Source organism: Channa argus, chromosome 11 (assembly GCF_033026475.1).
Source record: "Channa argus isolate prfri chromosome 11, Channa argus male v1.0, whole genome shotgun sequence".
NCBI lineage: Eukaryota > Metazoa > Chordata > Actinopteri > Anabantiformes > Channidae > Channa > Channa argus.
The window spans coordinates 16054930-16072102 of NC_090207.1; the positions used below are offsets into that span (position 1 = coordinate 16054930).

General features: G+C 40.5%; 1 long non-coding RNA gene across 1 annotated transcript in view; it reads right to left on the reverse strand.

The window, feature by feature from the left end:
* Positions 1-3188: 3188 nt before the first annotated feature.
* The window catches only part of LOC137135706 (uncharacterized), a 36524-nt gene continuing 22539 nt past the window's right edge, over positions 3189-17173 (reverse strand). Inside the window, exons 3-4 of the long non-coding RNA XR_010915480.1 lie at positions 6242-6340; positions 3189-3511 (exon numbers count right to left, since the gene is read on the reverse strand). This is a non-coding gene — a long non-coding RNA (uncharacterized lncRNA). The remainder of the gene's footprint in view (positions 3512-6241; positions 6341-17173) is intronic.

Sequence of the window (17173 nt, forward strand, 5' to 3'; positions counted from 1 at the left end):
TCATTGACAGGACCACAGCCGATTCAACATGCACCTGAAAAGGTGCAGGTCTGACTAAAGTCAGTGGTGCAGAACATCACATAAACATGGGCGACAAACACTCACTGGCGGCACAACATTGGATGATGGTCAGCTCGATATGTCCCACTGCTGCCAAATTTGTAACTTGATAGGTGTGTCAATTGGGGTGTACCCAAAGTCTTCTGACTGGGCTGTGAAAGAACATCATCAAAAAGGTAAATTCCCCAGTTCTCTCAGTTGATGTATCTGAGATCTAAAAGTCAATCACACTTTTATTTATAACAAGATTTTCATTTGAAAATATGTGCTATGTGAGCAAAGTTTTTTTAACTTCCACCAACCTTGAACAACCATTTTGAAGAGCCAGTTTCAGTAGTGATCTCAAACCAGCTGCTTTTTGAAAACTACACAGATCTTTGAATTAAATTAAGTATTAAGTACAGTCAACTTACAGCCACTATGGTTTCTAGATCGTCTGAGAGAATAACCAGAGAGCTAAATACACACCAAAGATGGTTTCAGTAAGTACTCTTTTTTTTTTCTTCACTGTGAAGTTTCCAGACTTTCTGTATCTTGTCGTCTGTTGGGATCATGGGGTACTTGTGAAACTTCTTCCACACAAAATAAGATAACACAAAGTCCTGCTATCTGTAGATAAAAGTGAAATCCTGTGCCGTCTAGTGGAAAAAAAGGAGGGAGACAAAGAAAGAAGCAAAAAAGTTCTATCACATAATGGAGTTTAGAAGTTATATTCTTTACTTTTTCTCGTCAGCAGCTACCAAGGTCATGTTTTTGGGCTGATAAAACAGCTTAACGTATAAAAGATATATTTTTTCCAAGCTATAATTCTTGCATTTTCTTTTTTACTGCCTTCAGTAGTTCAGTTCTAAGTAAATGCCTTTTAGTCTTTGCATGTTTTTCAGCTTAGGATCTTAATGGGAAATGTTAATCAGTGCTAGATTCCAGGCTTATTAAAACATAGTCTTGTCATGTCAGGAGAAAACAAGCAAATTATTTAGTGTCTAAAAGACTGACAAACCCCACAGAAAACAGACCTGCGATTCATATTATGTCCTTATTTGTAGTACACACATTTTGCTCTGGTGTGTATGCTTTACTGGAAAGAGATCTTGCCTTTCCCTCACATAGGGTGCACACTTTAATGTTTTTTTTTTTCAAACAAGAGCATTCACTAAATAAAACTACATCTGTCCACAGCATGATCAAGATTTCATGTTTCAGCATTTTCACCTTTTGTTAAAACTCTGGCCCATGTACAATATGTTTACATAATAGTTAATAAATGGGCAGTTGTTTGGCTATAAACACCATTAGCTGAGCTTCAGGTTCTGCTGGTTACACAACATTCTCTAAACTCTGTCAGTACATAAAAAAATTTTCCTCACGTAAACATTTGCAAACTGAAAGAACCGAAGTATAATAATGTTTAACCAAACACTATGTGTGCTATAATAATTATTATTTTACAGAAATCAAATGCCCCCTTAGTTAGGGTCTGTCTGATACTTAAATGGACACTAGGTGCAAGGAACTACAGGTAAACAGCTTATTAGCCAAAAATATGAATTCTTGATAGTTTGACACTATAGGACTCTGCAGCTGTGTAACAGATGTGAAAGTCTTATAAACAAATAATCACACTATATGTGTGTCAATGCTGGATCAGTGTTGCATTTTGTAGACATGGGCATGTCTTTAACTGTGTCATCGACTCTTTCTTCTGGATGAATGAAAGAGGCCACTGGAGACTATGAACAGATGGTAAACAAGAAACCAGTCTACATTTTATTTTTGAAGCATGAATGACTGGATAGCTTGCACAGTATTTTCTGTTGCCTCCCTTAAATTGATGCCAAGACAAGTTGGAGCTATTTTAGCACTCCTGAGACACTTTTTGTTGATGTTTCCTTTATTTTGCTAGTTACCTGTTGATGTGGCACTGCTGGCTTCAGGGCATCCTTTGTCTCATCACAAAAGCCACTAGCAGTTGATACAAACATCATTGGACATTCTTGGAATACACACCATCTCACCTGTCACACTGTAACAATCACATCAACAACTTGGTGCAAACATGAGGTGTAAAAATGTACACAGACACAGCCATCAGCTTGGATTCCTGTCCCATGCGACCACTGATGTGTGCATTTGTGTGTGTGTATGCGCATGCTTGTGTGAGTTTACACTATATGTGCGTGTCTATGTATCTGTGAGGGGATAGGTAGAGGCCATCTTTCATCTCTTGCTGTGATCAGGTATTCTACATGATATGATATGATGATACAGGTCCAATTAAGGGATGGGGTTGTGTGAAAAATGTGATGACAGGGCAAGCGGAAGACTAGACTATGATCTGACATCTGAGAGCAGGAGAAAGACAAGGGAGAGAGAAAGCAAAAAAGGGTGACAGAGGGAGCAAAAGAATGAGTAAGGGTGGGTGAAGACAACGTGGGGGAAGCAAACTGAACTGAAAGATGGCTATAGGAAAGGAGGAAAGACTGATGCTGGTAAAGGAAATGAAGATGGGGTAAGAATATTAATATGATTAGGAAATGGAAGTGAGTCTCATAAAAGGAACAGAGATTAATGAAGGATAGAAAAGAAGAAACAATTTGTCAGAAGGTCCTATGGATCCTTTTTATTCTTCTGCTTACATTCTGCTTATGTTGTGAAATTCTACAGAGAGACATACGTAAGATTGTGCTATTTTTTTTTGTTGAAAAGACCAAACCTGCATGAATTACCTACAGGAAACAGCAACTAAATTTGCCTCCAGTTGTCAAGTAGCTGCAGCAAGAAAGCATATAATCATTCTTGATTTAATTGTATTATATTGTGCACATGCATTTCATTTGACAGATAGTCCACAATGTGGAATGGAACTGATTTTAAATAGGAAGACTTCTTGGCACGGTCTGAAATCTGATTCCCATGTTTCATAAGTCTGTCTGCATAAACTACAGCCATGTCAGGTGTATGATTTTGATCAGGACGCATGGTGCTTTGATCACTCTGCCAGCTTTTGTCAGCATGCATGCTCTTTTCATAACCAAATAGGACCCAATTATGTCAAGCACATTGTTCTTTACCTGGAGTGCCAAAGCACTGCACACAAAGGAAGAAATAACTCACACCCAAAACATCACTTAAAGGATAGAGGTTGCCTTTTATTTTGCTGTCAAAAATATACTTGTAGACTCAAACAATTCTGTGAAACAAATGCAAATTTAAATATGCAGCATATTTTCAACTTATTTTGTAAAGGATTCTTACATACAGAAATAAAAAAAATCCATATATACATACATTGGTGCCTAATAAAAAGCAGAAATGCAGAAATAAAAAATACAGGACAGGTCTAAGTGTCATAGAGAGTTAACCTCCTGTAGAGCCCACAAGATTTATAAGTGGACATCTTAAGCTCATGTCTTGATGAAATTTCAACTCCTGATCAGGGCAACGCGTTTACCTAAAAAAGAGAACATTTAAAATAATTAGACAATGATATTCCAGAAATCTAACTTGATCATTTACATTGTTTTACATTTTATGGCATGTATGGAAACATGTCACCACAACACTGAACGTAAAATTTGCTCTAAAAAAATGCAGTTTAGTTAAGCGCTCAGTTAACAGATAATGTATCATATGTTCCCGGATAGGGGAGGCAGGTTTACACTTACAGCAACCTGTTAATTACATTTTAAACGCACTAACAACACATGACCTCTGTGTGTACGCTTTGCCATTGCTAAAGTATGAGGGACAGCACTTGTAGTTCCATCAAAACCAGAAGCAAGACCATTGAACCAAAGGAGCTCAGTGAGCTGTGAGTTCTTGGTGTACTTGGAGCCGACAAAGGCCTCAACAATAGCCACTGACATTAGTCCCCCTCATATCACACTGCACTTTCCTCCCATTGTTCCCCCTGCACTTCTCACATGTATTGTCTTACATGATATCCTTAGAACCTGATAAGACGCCTGGTGAAGGTTTTTGTAGCTGAGGACACAGGCCTGGGAGTGTCTCAGGGTTACAGCTGCTTATTATTCTCTCAGAAGAGACTGTAGGGTCTGGGGAACGCCTTATCGGATCCCCTTTACACCCAGCCTATCCTGGGTTACCTGCACCTCCAGCCCTTCCTCCATTACTCCCGTCATACCTGACACTCCCTTCCTCCAGAAAGAGATTATTGTATTACATTTCTTTAAAACTATAGAGCTTGTTGACAAGCACTGGGGGTATTCTGGGGCTTAATAGGAGTGTGTAGGCTTAAGGGAGGTGGATTCAGTAAGGATGCCTGGCTGGATCAGGTAAATCCTCAATGGATGGTATCATTGTGTGCACTAGAAAACAAAGATTGAGCTGCACATCATTTAGGATCTCATAACTTTAACAAAGGCATTTGCAAAAGGTTAACTCTATTTTCTGATCTATCTTGACAAACAGTTAATAATTTCTTAAACGTTAGTTGCTGTAAGTCAGTAACTCCCCTTTCATCTGACAGTTCTTTCAGGGAATTCACAATGTACAAAAGTACTGTTTTGGTCTGACTCTCTTCTGCAACAAATTTCTCTGATGTTTGGCTGACAGTACAGAACAGTTCGGGTTTGGCAGAGGGTCCCCGGGCCATCAGCAAAAGTCAGTCCTGCTCTAAAAGATGAAGGGAGGTGGATTCAGACAATTCAAGCATACCACCCTGGCTGCTCAGAGCACCTCAAGGGCACACACTGCCTGCCTGGTCTGCGTGTTTATCTGTGGCAGCTAATCTTAGTCAAAGCTACATCCTCTCATCATCCTCCTCATCTTCTCTGCTGACACTGCATTTCAAACATATATGCAAGGATGATTTGATGTGCATGTGAGTCTGTTTATGCATGTAGCTCCAGAGGTTTGGTAATGCTCATCACTATTGCTCATACGTTTATCACACTGGAAAATAATCATTTTACAGTCACCAAATTAACAGAATAGAGCTTGATTTTTACTAGGTAAACTGAGCCAGTGGTCTTCAGAAGCTGATCAGTGTGTGCCATTTGTGGTCATCAGTCAGTAATGTCAAAACAGAAGAGTTGCCATGGGTAGCTAAAATCAGTGTGAGTATAATATGAGAAATAAAACCTGCAAAAAGTGGACACTTGCTCACAGACATTTTGCTTGTCTTTACACGTCCTTTACACCGAAACTTTCCCACCTTGCTCACCTAGAATTGTGCACATGAAGATGAAGTTTCTTGCTTAATGCTAATAAACATGTCAAGTTGATGAGTTGTATGCCTTGCTCTTCTACTGCAAACTACTCCCAGTAGACTACAGTCAGGTGCCTCCACTCTCCATGAGGAGGCAACTGATACTGCTCCTGATCTGCAGAGAATAAGACTTGAATGAAGCCAATCCGAACTAGAGGAGACTACTTCTACAGACTGAGCGCATGTAGAACATGATGCATGCACATGTACACTATATAGGTACAAACATGTATTTACATTGTGTGTAAGACTACTTAGTTTACATTATGTAGCTCACGTGTGACACACACTACCACACATACTGATGCCAACAAATAAACTGGGGGCAATAATTAGACAAATGTGCACAGACATGAATACCAAACAGGCACAAAAATATGACTAATACACACACAAACACATCCTCTCCCACCCCTTCTTTCTCTATCTATCTCTGTCCATGCTTCTGAACCTTGGGGAGACATATTCTTTTTCATCTGTCAGTATGGATGGAAACAGACATGTTCAAAACACACAACAATGGCCTCGCCAGCACCAAGGAGGCTCTATGTTTTGTATGCTTGAAGCACTGCATTATCTCCTAAGTGTCTAGCAACCACAGTATAGTAAATAATGGATGCTCCTCTTCCTCATGAAAAAACCCTCTTTCACTTCAGGGACCAGTCATGGTTTACCTGTATAAATGCCCTTTCTGTGTCTTTGGAGAAATGGATCGCACTAAAGGATGTGGGTCAGAGGATTTCATTAGCACAGCATTTTTCTCTGTGTCTCCTTCAATCAGCCATTTGACAGAGGCAATGTCACTCAAAATGTCTTACAGACACTTTCATATAGATTTCTCTGAGAAAAAGGATGCAGAAACTACTAATGCATAGAAAGAAACGTGTGAAATATAGTCCATTTAAAAAGAATGCAGAAGCAGTAGTGCTTGAAAGAAGAGAGCGTAGTCACCTCTGAGATCAGCTGAACATCCTTGAGGTCTTTAGCCTGGAGCTTCCAACCATTATGGCATTTGTTCCTGGCTCACAATCCATGTGGCCCCCATCCAACCTAAAAACACAGGACAGGAATATATTAATTGCTACAGACAACAAATACATTCAAACAAGTACACACGTAATAAATACATGCAATACTGTAGATATTCTTGTATATTACAGATGGAGTGGAATCATCATTGTTAGATGATCAGAGTAATGTCTAACCTATTAGACACCTCTAATCTTTTGAAATATAACCATAAGAAGGACTAGGTTTATTGTGTGCCACTAAGTAAGAAACTCTCCTAGGTCTCCCTCCCCCATTCATTCTGAGGTTACATCGAAAGAGTTTCAGCTATTGTGAATTATTTACTTGATTCGCCATTCGGCCCTTTAACCCCTCAACAAATGCACAGGCAGTTGGAGTTAAAAATACACTCCCGCAGGATCAGAGTTTGACTCTGCATGCATGTGTGTGCGTGAGCTTGTGTGTGTGCTTGCATGTGTGTGGGCGGGCATGTGGGTTTAAAATATAAAACAGTATATAACCTATAAAGCACCTTCCATTCTCCCTCTTTCCTCTCTCTTGCTCTGTCACACACACACACACACACACACACACACACACACACACACACACACACACACACACACACACACTCATCAGAACATCATTATGTGGGTACTTTCTTGGTGAGAATCCAGGCCGTCCCAGATGGGATTATTATAACACAGTTTGATCTGTGCAAGAGCTTGGAGTGTGACTGTGTGAGTCTGTGTGTGTGTGTCTGTGTCTGTGTTAGTCTGCCTGCATTTTTGTTAGACAGTAAGTGAGTCCTGACCTGTGCTTCATGACCTCAGTGAATGTGTGGGTGCACCTCTCTGTGTCTGAGAAAGTATAAAATATATAGTACAAGCATAAAAATGTGCCATGCTGAACCATTAGCAAGAAGGCGTTTTCCTTGACAACTGTGTCAAACTACACAAACTGGCTTACATTAACTTACAAGAGAGTATGTATACAGTGGCCACATTCCTGTTGCGCCTCTGAGTAAAAGACTGAAATAAAGGTGTCTGAGATACATGCTGGTCTAACAGCAAACTGATTGAGGCAGCAGTAGCTCCCTGTTTCAGTGAGTCAATATTAATGTCACTGAGATATGTGGGCCTTAATGGATCTGCACGCACACATACACGCGCACGTTTGAGCACCAGCACCAGCTCTACTTGGTCATGTTTCTGCGGTATGTCCCTGGCATGCAGCAGTGTTGTCATGGATACCCCCAGACACATCCGCCATCCCATAAGCGGGGGGATGCTGAGCGCTTCAGAGGGGCTGGCGCCGAGGCACCCTCCCCTCCTTCTCTCATCCGCCATTCCCAAAACCCCTCCCCCCCAAAATCAGAATCCCTGTCCCTTATTCTCCACTCTGCTTGTCAACTGGGTAGGCCCTGTTCCACACAACAGCTATCTTGCCACAGCGTTGGGCAATGCTCATAATATGATGAGTTTAATATAATCAAACAAGGATAGAACAATGAAAAGTGAGATACAGACAGAGAAAATAATGTCAACACCGAGCGTAATATTTGTCTAAGGAAAGGTAAAACTAAAAATTGTTAAACACCGAAAATTATTTATGTTTTGTGTGTATGTGCGTGTGTGTGTGTGTGTGTGTTTGCCCTCGGGGCTATGGTTAAGCCTGTAGTTCATCCTGAACTGATCCTTTTCATTAGCTATTATCAATAATTCAACAATGCACTTGCTTTAATGGTTTAATGTGGGCAAACCCTCAAACCGCACACATCCACACTGCAACACACACATTGGCACATTCTACTTAATAGCACTTACTCTTTTGGCCTGCGCCCAGTGCCACAGAGGTGAATATAGATGTGTAAATGTGCACGTGATGCAGTCAGTGCAACTAAAGCTTTAAAGGTAAAATACCCATCATTCAGAAACAACACTTTGTCCCACCAGGCAGTCATAGAATCCTTTGATATAGAGAAGAATTCATTTATTAGTTCCCTACAAATGTCATTTTTATTGTATATCAAGGTATATTTGCAATAAAAAGGCACATCAAATCCTCTGGTCTGAAAAGGGGAAATTAAAGGGTTAATCTTTTATGACGTGTGTCTCCCGACCGTGTTGTGTTTTACCCTGCCTTTCATATTCTCCCGTATTGCAATGCTCACTGCCGGCACATATGCTGAAAAAATAATCCCCTTTATTGCAAGGATAATTTGAAGTGTCAATTATTCTTATGCAAATGAATGTACAGTTTCTTGCACCTGACTGGAAATCAGCTAAAACACAGATGAGTGCATTTGGGTGTATGGGCACAAATCTTCCTCCAAAAACATACAGCGCTATTCCATCCTTGCTCCAACTCTTTATGTATACCTCTTACGGAAGAAAGCTGACATGCAAAGACATCTGGCATAATGAGACGGCGCTATTTGCATTTATGTTGTCCACACTGAACGGCAAACAGATCATAAATTGAGACTACAATGCCAAAACAATAACAAAGGGATAGAACTGCAAGTCAGCACCCACAATATTCAACAATAGACAGACATGGTTCCATGTTGTAATGTAAATAATACAATGATGTTGGGTAAACAGGAACACAACAAGAGCTTGTCTGTAGCATGCAAAGTATTGTGGGTCAACAAAACAATTTACTAAAGCTTTTGTCATTTAAACACTTTCCTGTAACATTCTCTTTTCTATCACCATGCCAGGGGTACAAGCGAGAAATATAATCGTAGTGTCTGAACACAGAGAAGGTACAAGAAGATCCTGTTTAAAGAAAAAGCTAGAGAGAATGAGGGAGAAATTGGGAGCGACAGCGTGTCCCTAAACGCATACGTTTGTGTCAGGTACAGTGTGTTAATGAGTGCACGCTCCTCTTTATGGTAAGTAAAGCTTCAGACTTAACCCGAATCTAAATGAGAGCTTTAGACTGACAAAGAGAAACAAACCGAGGACAAAACAGGGAAAAAAAAAACGACAGAGGGCTCTACAAATAGAATCTGTTGTCTGACCCTCTCAGCTGATGTGGTAGTTCAAGTAAAAAAAAAAAAACAGCTATTCAGGCCCAAAACAGGATCAAACAACCTGCTGTAGAGTCCAGTTACACCATAACAATGGCTTACATTCACTCTCAGCCTCAACACACAAGCTTTTACCTCAAAGGATGTAGAGGGAGAGAGTAAGTCTAGTTTGAAGGGTGGGTGCGTGTGAGTATGGAGGGAAGTATAGCGATATCTTAGACGATAATGGTGTTGAACAGATTAGATGGTATCAGCCTACCATGTTTGTTTTCAACTGTCAGGTTCTGCAGCTCTGCTGAGATCTATGGTCAACCTCACAGGCACTCTCAATCTCAAGGAAACATTTAGTTATTGCTAGAAAAAGTGAATGACTTTGATATATCGCATTCAAACCTCTTAGGTAAAGACAGGCGGAAAAGACAGAGCAGCTAAGGACAGATCAATGTCTCCAAAATGAGACATCCTTAAAACCTATAAAACCAAACCTGCCATTGTCAACATCAGTTATTGTCTTTCTGATCACATTAAACGTTTGATTGACTTGATGGATCTGACAGTTGAGGGAATGAGCTGTTTTTTTTTTTTTTTTTATCTCCTGTCATTGGATCAGACATTTAGACAGATTAAAATCAGACCTGTGGACAGATTCTGATAAAGACATCATATGGGTAACTACAACCGCGGTCTCTGTCAGCTTCTCTGTCCACATCCGATTTTTCACCAACCTACAATAGACAGGAACTAAAACTGTTCTTCTCAAGCAAAGAAAAGCAGCTCTGGCAATTTGTATTTGTTTTTGCATTGGTTCAGTAGTTCTGGAGAAATTAGTATGCAGGCGGGGAAGGGGGAGCTTGTCAAGATCAGGGGGAAATCTCTTCCTACACACTAGGTGGATCTACATTCATGAACAAGGTTGACAAGAAAGCTGACTAGTGTAAAGACAAGGAGCAAATAAAATGGTGAAGAGGAACGTGAATATTCTTTTTCATATGAGTGCACTATAACACCTTCATAGACAGCCTTGTTCTCTATCTGTCTGTCTTGCAGGTCTGTTCATCTGTCAAGACACTCTGTTTCTCTTTTTCCTTCTCACACCCGCTAGCCCCTCTTCTCTTTTCCAAAACTATGTGTCATGCACGTCAAAATGGTAAGGCCAGTCCTTTTGAGGGTGTTCTGCTGGACCACAGAGCGAATAAACATCCATGTGAGGAGAAAGTGATCTGGGGCCCTTCTCTCGCTGAGCCCGAGCTCTCCTGGGAAAAACACAGCTCATACAATGGATAGAAGAGGCCTTTTGTTGAGTCTCTGGGAGCTGCAGGGCTAGGTCTGGATCAAACAGGGGTGTGTGTGTGCGGTGTCTGTGTGTGTACATTTCTGGATTTTGTGTGTGGACACATGCTCACACATATATACAAATACATTGCAGACAAATACAACAGACTACTGTTCACACAGACACACACCTTTGCCCACACACACACACACAAAATCACAGACTTTCCCTATACTCAGTGTGACTAAGTAAACTTCTTCAACCTTTTTTAGTAGTTACCGAGGGCAAGAAGATGAATTTGAAATAGCCAGCAGGAGAAGCAAGAAGAGACAAAGAGGAGAATGGTGGCATAAATCAGTGTTGGTCTGATTTAAACTGGTTTAGTGTCAGTCTAAAAGGGGCTTCCTGTTGTACCACATACAAATCACTGTTCAAAGCCAGTAGATGGGCTCCCTCCTGGGGTCAAGGGCAAGGGAATCCTGCAAGGAAGTGTCTAATGTTAGTGGGTTGCCTATGCGGTTGACTGTGTGTGTGTGTGTGTGTGTGTGTGTGTGTGTGTGTGTGTGTGTGTGTGTGTATGTGTGTGTGTGGCACAGTTGCTCACTACATAGACCAGAGGCATTTCTTTAATATATGATCTGCATCGGTATGACATAATAGAGAAAAGGTTGCTCAAAAAAAAAAAAATAACACAAAACAACCACCAATGTTGAAATCTAAACCGCAATCACACAGTTTTTATTTGTCTAAAGAAACAGATAATTAAAAAACTTCAGGGCAGCACTTGAGTGATATACTGCAAACTATCATCTATTGAACGTGAGTCACCATTAGCTGTTGAGTCTAAAACTGGGCAATATGAGTAAATGTGGTGGCAAAACGGACACAAAAGTGCAAACCTGCTACAAATCCCTTATGCATGAATGCATTTTAAAACATTTCCACTGAGGCCACTGCCTTGCTCCTGGCTGTCTGCCCCTCATGTAGGATCTATGGGGATTCTCCTCACTTAAATGAACTCACACCATCTGACCCTATTCATCCCCAAGACTGCACTTTCTCTGGGACTCCCCCTTTTCCAGTCCCCCGGTTTCCCACAGACCCCCTCTCTCTCTCTTCCTTTTTGCATCCTCTCCTTCTTTCTCCCTACCTTCCCACTGCCCCCTCCCCCCTCCTAAGTCTCTGCCTTGCTTTCAACTCTAATTTTAGGCACAATGAAGTTGTTCTGGCTGACAGTTTGGCCAGTAGAATAAGTGTTGTTTGAGCCTGCTGTGTGGCCCTGTAGTGGGCCCATTCTCCCCCGCGCTGGCTCAGTTACCGAGAGCCTTGTTGGTGGGACACAGCAGCCATCCTTCCCCACGCTCCCACCCTGACCCAAACAATTAACCTCAAACTACTCGCCATGCTCAGGCTCATCTGTGCCTCCTCTTTAAATGCTGGCGTGCAAGGACATATGCAAACAAAACAAAGCAAAGGCTACTATCTAATCCTCTGACTTACATTTTGGCAACAAGTTTTTAGAATGTATAAAATCTTTAAACTTTTTCTCTTATGTGATTTTCAGTAGTATGAGATCGTACAATTCCACCTCATATTGCATTAGTTATGGTGCAGTTGCTGCCACACTACAACCAGGTTGTCCTGATTTACTCAGTTACTTCATGTCTTGTAGGACGTGTCAGAATGGATTCTGTATTGGGGTCAGCTGGAAAGACAAAGCCTGCAGCCTTCTCTCCTCTGTCTCTTTCAGTAAGCATCAACCAGCCTGGCGTTCACTCTCCGCCTTTGCCCCCCCACCCCCATCACACCCTGTGTTTTTTCTCCAGTTATCTGATTCTCTGTTCCAGTGACTTATCAAACAAATACAAAAATTCACAATATAAATATTCTCCTTGTCTGCACCTTTTCTGACATGTAGACCCACACACCAAAGCATACACACAGAAGCCCGGACATGAGAAACTGGCTGGGAGAGGCCCTGATGGGGGGACCATATGTCCAGGCGTTGTATATCAGTCGACTTGCCCCCAGCACTCTGCCAGACCACCATAACTTAGTTTGTCTTCAGCACAAAGTTTGGTCTAAGCTTGGCTGGGTTCATTAGGAACCTATTCTCTGGAGCCAATGAAGCTCAGCAGACCTCCAACAAAGCAGCTAATCACACCCACTGCTGCTTTCTCTTCCTCACCTTCACTCTGAAAACTATCTCTGGGTTTAATCGCTCACTAAATAGACACCATATATGAAATAATCAATGGGTGTGTCCACTGAAACTTAGACAATAAAACACAATTTGTAGACTGTGGACATGAAAAATAAATAGTTACAACAAAAAAAGCCACAAAATAGGTAAATGATGAAAAAAACATAAATAGTCATATTTTTCATTTTTTTGTGTGTAGACAGTCAATGGCACAGAAACAAACATGGATAATTGTGTCTTCATTGAAGATTCACACCTGTGACTGTTTGTATATGTGTGTGGGCTTACAGAGTGTCATGTTCTCACCTGACAGACACTTTGCTGTCTCAGATGCGAGTGTTAGTGAGATGCAGTGTGTAGAACGTACGCCCACCTACAATGTGTTGTGTGTGGGGTTTTGAGCACATGTGTGAGCGAAAGGATGTGGTGCACTGACAATAGAGAGCCCCAGGCTGCTGAATACTCAAAATGACCTTGAACCTCAACAATCTCCATTCCCATGGCTGCAGGGACGGTGAGCATGCTTGTATATGTGTGTATGTGTGTGTGTGTGTGTGTGTGTGTGTGTGTGTGTGTGTGTGTGTGTGTGTGTGTGTGTGTGTGTGTGTGTGTGTGTTTTTGAAGAAGAACAATGAGGCTTTGCATTTTGTCTGTGCACATAATAACTCATCCAAATTCCAGTCATACAGACGGTCAACGTAAAAATGTTTTCTAAATAAACTATAGTGAATAATGCCGATTTTCCCATCGCATTTAGAAAAAGAAAGTGTAAAAAAGTTTTTTAGATATTCTGTAACAAGATGGAGGCTTAGATACATATTCTTAGGTTATTCTGTTTAGAATAGACCTTGTGTGTTTCTACTGTTAGCAGACTAAGAACATGTTGGCTGAGGCATGAGAATGTGTTGGTACCCTCTACCTCACAGCCCTGCATCCAGCAGAGAAAAAGGCCTTCTCCGTTCCATGTCCCCTAAGCATGAATGTGGGTGATCGGGCCATGTCCTACACACACAGGTACTTTGGGCATAGGATAGTCCCAAAGAACAGAAACACACACTCAAACAGACATACATTTGTGTGCACACTATTGAGGAGGACTCAGTGGGTTAAGAATTGCAGTGGGGGGTAGGGATGGAGAAGGGAGAGCCAGTGAGGGGTGGTAAAGGCAATGTCACCAGACCCTGGTTGGACACAAATGTCAAGAGCATGACTGCCTGTACATGGAGACCCAGTGGTGGGAGAGTCCAGGAGATGAGATGAAGAAAAAGATAAAGAGGAAAACAATAGCCACTGAAGTCTAAATCAAACACGTGTACACAAGGTAGAGAAAAAAACTGTGTCAAACATATTTTAAGACCAGTCTTTAAGAGGATGCTGTTCCCTTAAACCTAAAACGATTCAGAATTTGAAAGCACAAACATATGTACGTGCAGGACTAAAGGTGTATCTTTTTTAAATGTTTATGTGTCTTTTGTAGTTTCTGTGTACATTTTTTCATGTTAACATATTTGAAAACTATAGTGAAATATTAATTGATCTGACTTTTCTGACTTTTTGCAGCATAAACACATATTTTTACAAATCCTCACCATAGAGCCAGACAGATTACTCAAACAGATGAAGTACTATGTGTACCCCTCCATCTCATGCCCTATGTTACTATTCCTGCTCCCCATCCATTAGATGTTGAATGTTTCAACTTTCAAAGTGAAGAGACAACACAATGCCCTCTGCAGCTTGAAAATGTTGAATACATTATACGCATTTTGCACTTGCACTTGAATATTCCAACAGATACAAAAATACAAGCACACATACAATATACAACGATTGTCCTGTTGTCCTGTCTTCAGCTTAGAGGAGAGATTCTGGGAAAAATGTTTTTTTTCTCTCTCTTTGAAAGGTCAGAATGCAACCCTGCACCATTCTGACGCACTATGAAGACCAACAAAACAATTCTATACAGGCACTTATTGGTAAAGGAGATCAAAACCACTTTATAGCTAGACATGTAACAACAGAAGCTATGCATACTGTGAAGCATATTATTTTCATCCACACATTAGTGTGGACCAATAATGTTCCTATAGATCGTGTATGAGACCAGCAGCCTTAATGCAATATAATAAGTCATACTTTTACTTTGTAATGTACAACTGCAAATAGACACACAACGCAAACACACACACAAACTTATACACAGTCATAAAGTTGCACAAATATGCAGAACCCAAAGGATCCTAAAGGGGCTAAATCAGGCCTTATATCTAATATCATAATAAGTTTAAAATTTATTATTGCTTTGCACAGTAGGGAAAAGGCTGAATGAGATATAAACTCATAGTAACACTGATTTCAGCTCTACATTGTAATACGAAATGAAAGACTGTATATTATGATAAAGACATAGTTTTATCTGCAAGATAAGGGGCAAATAAAACCTTTTTTGCTGACAAAGAGTTTATTATATTTATATAATCCCTGTTGATAATGAAAATATTGTTGTCTACATCCACAACACACACTAAACAAAATGGCACTTAAACTATTTGCTTGGTTGTCAGTGTAAACACAGTTTTCTGTTTGTACTGTATTTGTTGTCTGTTGGCCTAGAGATTCAACAAAAATACATTTGACAAATAACAAATTTCATGACTTGATTAATTGTCAGGAAACAAAAGCAGGTTTTCCTTCCTCCCTATTTTTGCTTCCTAGGATTCTGATCATGTAATAGGCAGAGGCTGAAGGCAACTGTTAAAAGGAAAGCATCTCTAAGAAAACATGCAGGGTTCATAAAAAGAGTAAAGTGCATGTCTAAATAGCATTGCAATACTCATAAATGATAGATATCTTTTTATCAAAGCAGCAGGGCACATTAACCTAAGTAATGCTACTTTTCAGCTTGCTTGAATCACAAAACAAAGTTTTCCCATGTGTACTATACATAAAATGTGTCTCATGGTTGCAAAGAAATGCTAGTTCTTTTTTATTAGAAGAATTAATTGAAAAATAAACTGCAATGTTGTTAGCTGATCAACAAGATATAATATAAAGGCAGCAACTTTTAGCTGAGAAATGTTGTGACCTTGACAAATGTCAAGCACCGAGGCAGCTTTGTGAAGGAAATGCACAAACAGCTATGTAAGAAGCTGCTTTCAACATTGTACAATATTATATTCCATCTTATAAAGGAATATGTGGAAGATGGAATAAACAAAAACATGTAAACACAGTCTCCAGATGGTCATACTCCTCAGAAACACCTTCTGTGAACCCCAACCTGAGGCCATCTTCCTCTCACTGTCTTCAAAAAAATCCTAAATCCTGACTCTTAATTTTTTCATTATCCCCTTTTCTTTCATTTCCTTTTGTTTCTTCCATTTCCAACTTCTGCCTGGATTCGCAGCAAAGTCACCCAGTAAAAGCAGTGTGTACTACTCATCATAGACACTTTTACAGATCCCCAGCTAGACAGTGGTGATTTGTGCCTGTGTTAAGGCAGAACTACTCCTTGCCTCTTTCACAGTATAGATTGCTGCCATTACCTGGAGCTATTTCTCTAGCTGACACAAAAAAAGAAGAAGAAGAAAACATGGGGGGAAGGATGAAGGAATTTCATCCAACCGCTGTATGAATTGCTGATGGGACCTGAGTGACGATTTGGTATGCAATTGTCATTGTCAGTCACACAGACATTGTCATGTCTGATTCCCATCCTGTGGAGCCAAGCTTTCATGGGGTTAGTGTGTTATCAGAGGGCAGTTTCAACTGAGAAAGTCCAATTAGCATAACATGGTTTTGTTGATATAGGTGATGATGAATAAATAAAATATGGTGAATGAAGATTTGATTAATATATATTGTTTTAGATGTGTACGCCCATTCAAACACGCACACACACACACACACACACACACACACACACACACACACATCTTGCTGCATTGAGCTAGGACCTTTGACTTCTGCACACCCTTACTAATATTCCAACTAACATGAAATGAATGTGGTGGAAATGCAAATTTAATGCTGTCCCTTTTTACATTGAGGAATGAAATCAAATCTTTTGTGGCCACTGGGCATTGAGGGTGGGAAAAACGACGAGGCAAAGGGGTTCCTTGGGTCACTCATTTGGGCTGTGAATGAGGCAGTGCCCAAGCGAGAGAGATGGTGTGCCAGTAGTGTGCTCTCTGCTAATTGATTGCCTCTGCTAACAAGAGCATAATGTATTCTATTGTGATCATCCTTTGCCCATGTTCATTAAGCCAGGAAGCAGTGTGATCTTCTCTTTTTGTCTCGCTCCTGCTCCTTTTCTCTCTCCTACTCCTCTCTTCCCCCCTCCCAATCCTCTTTTTCCTTTTT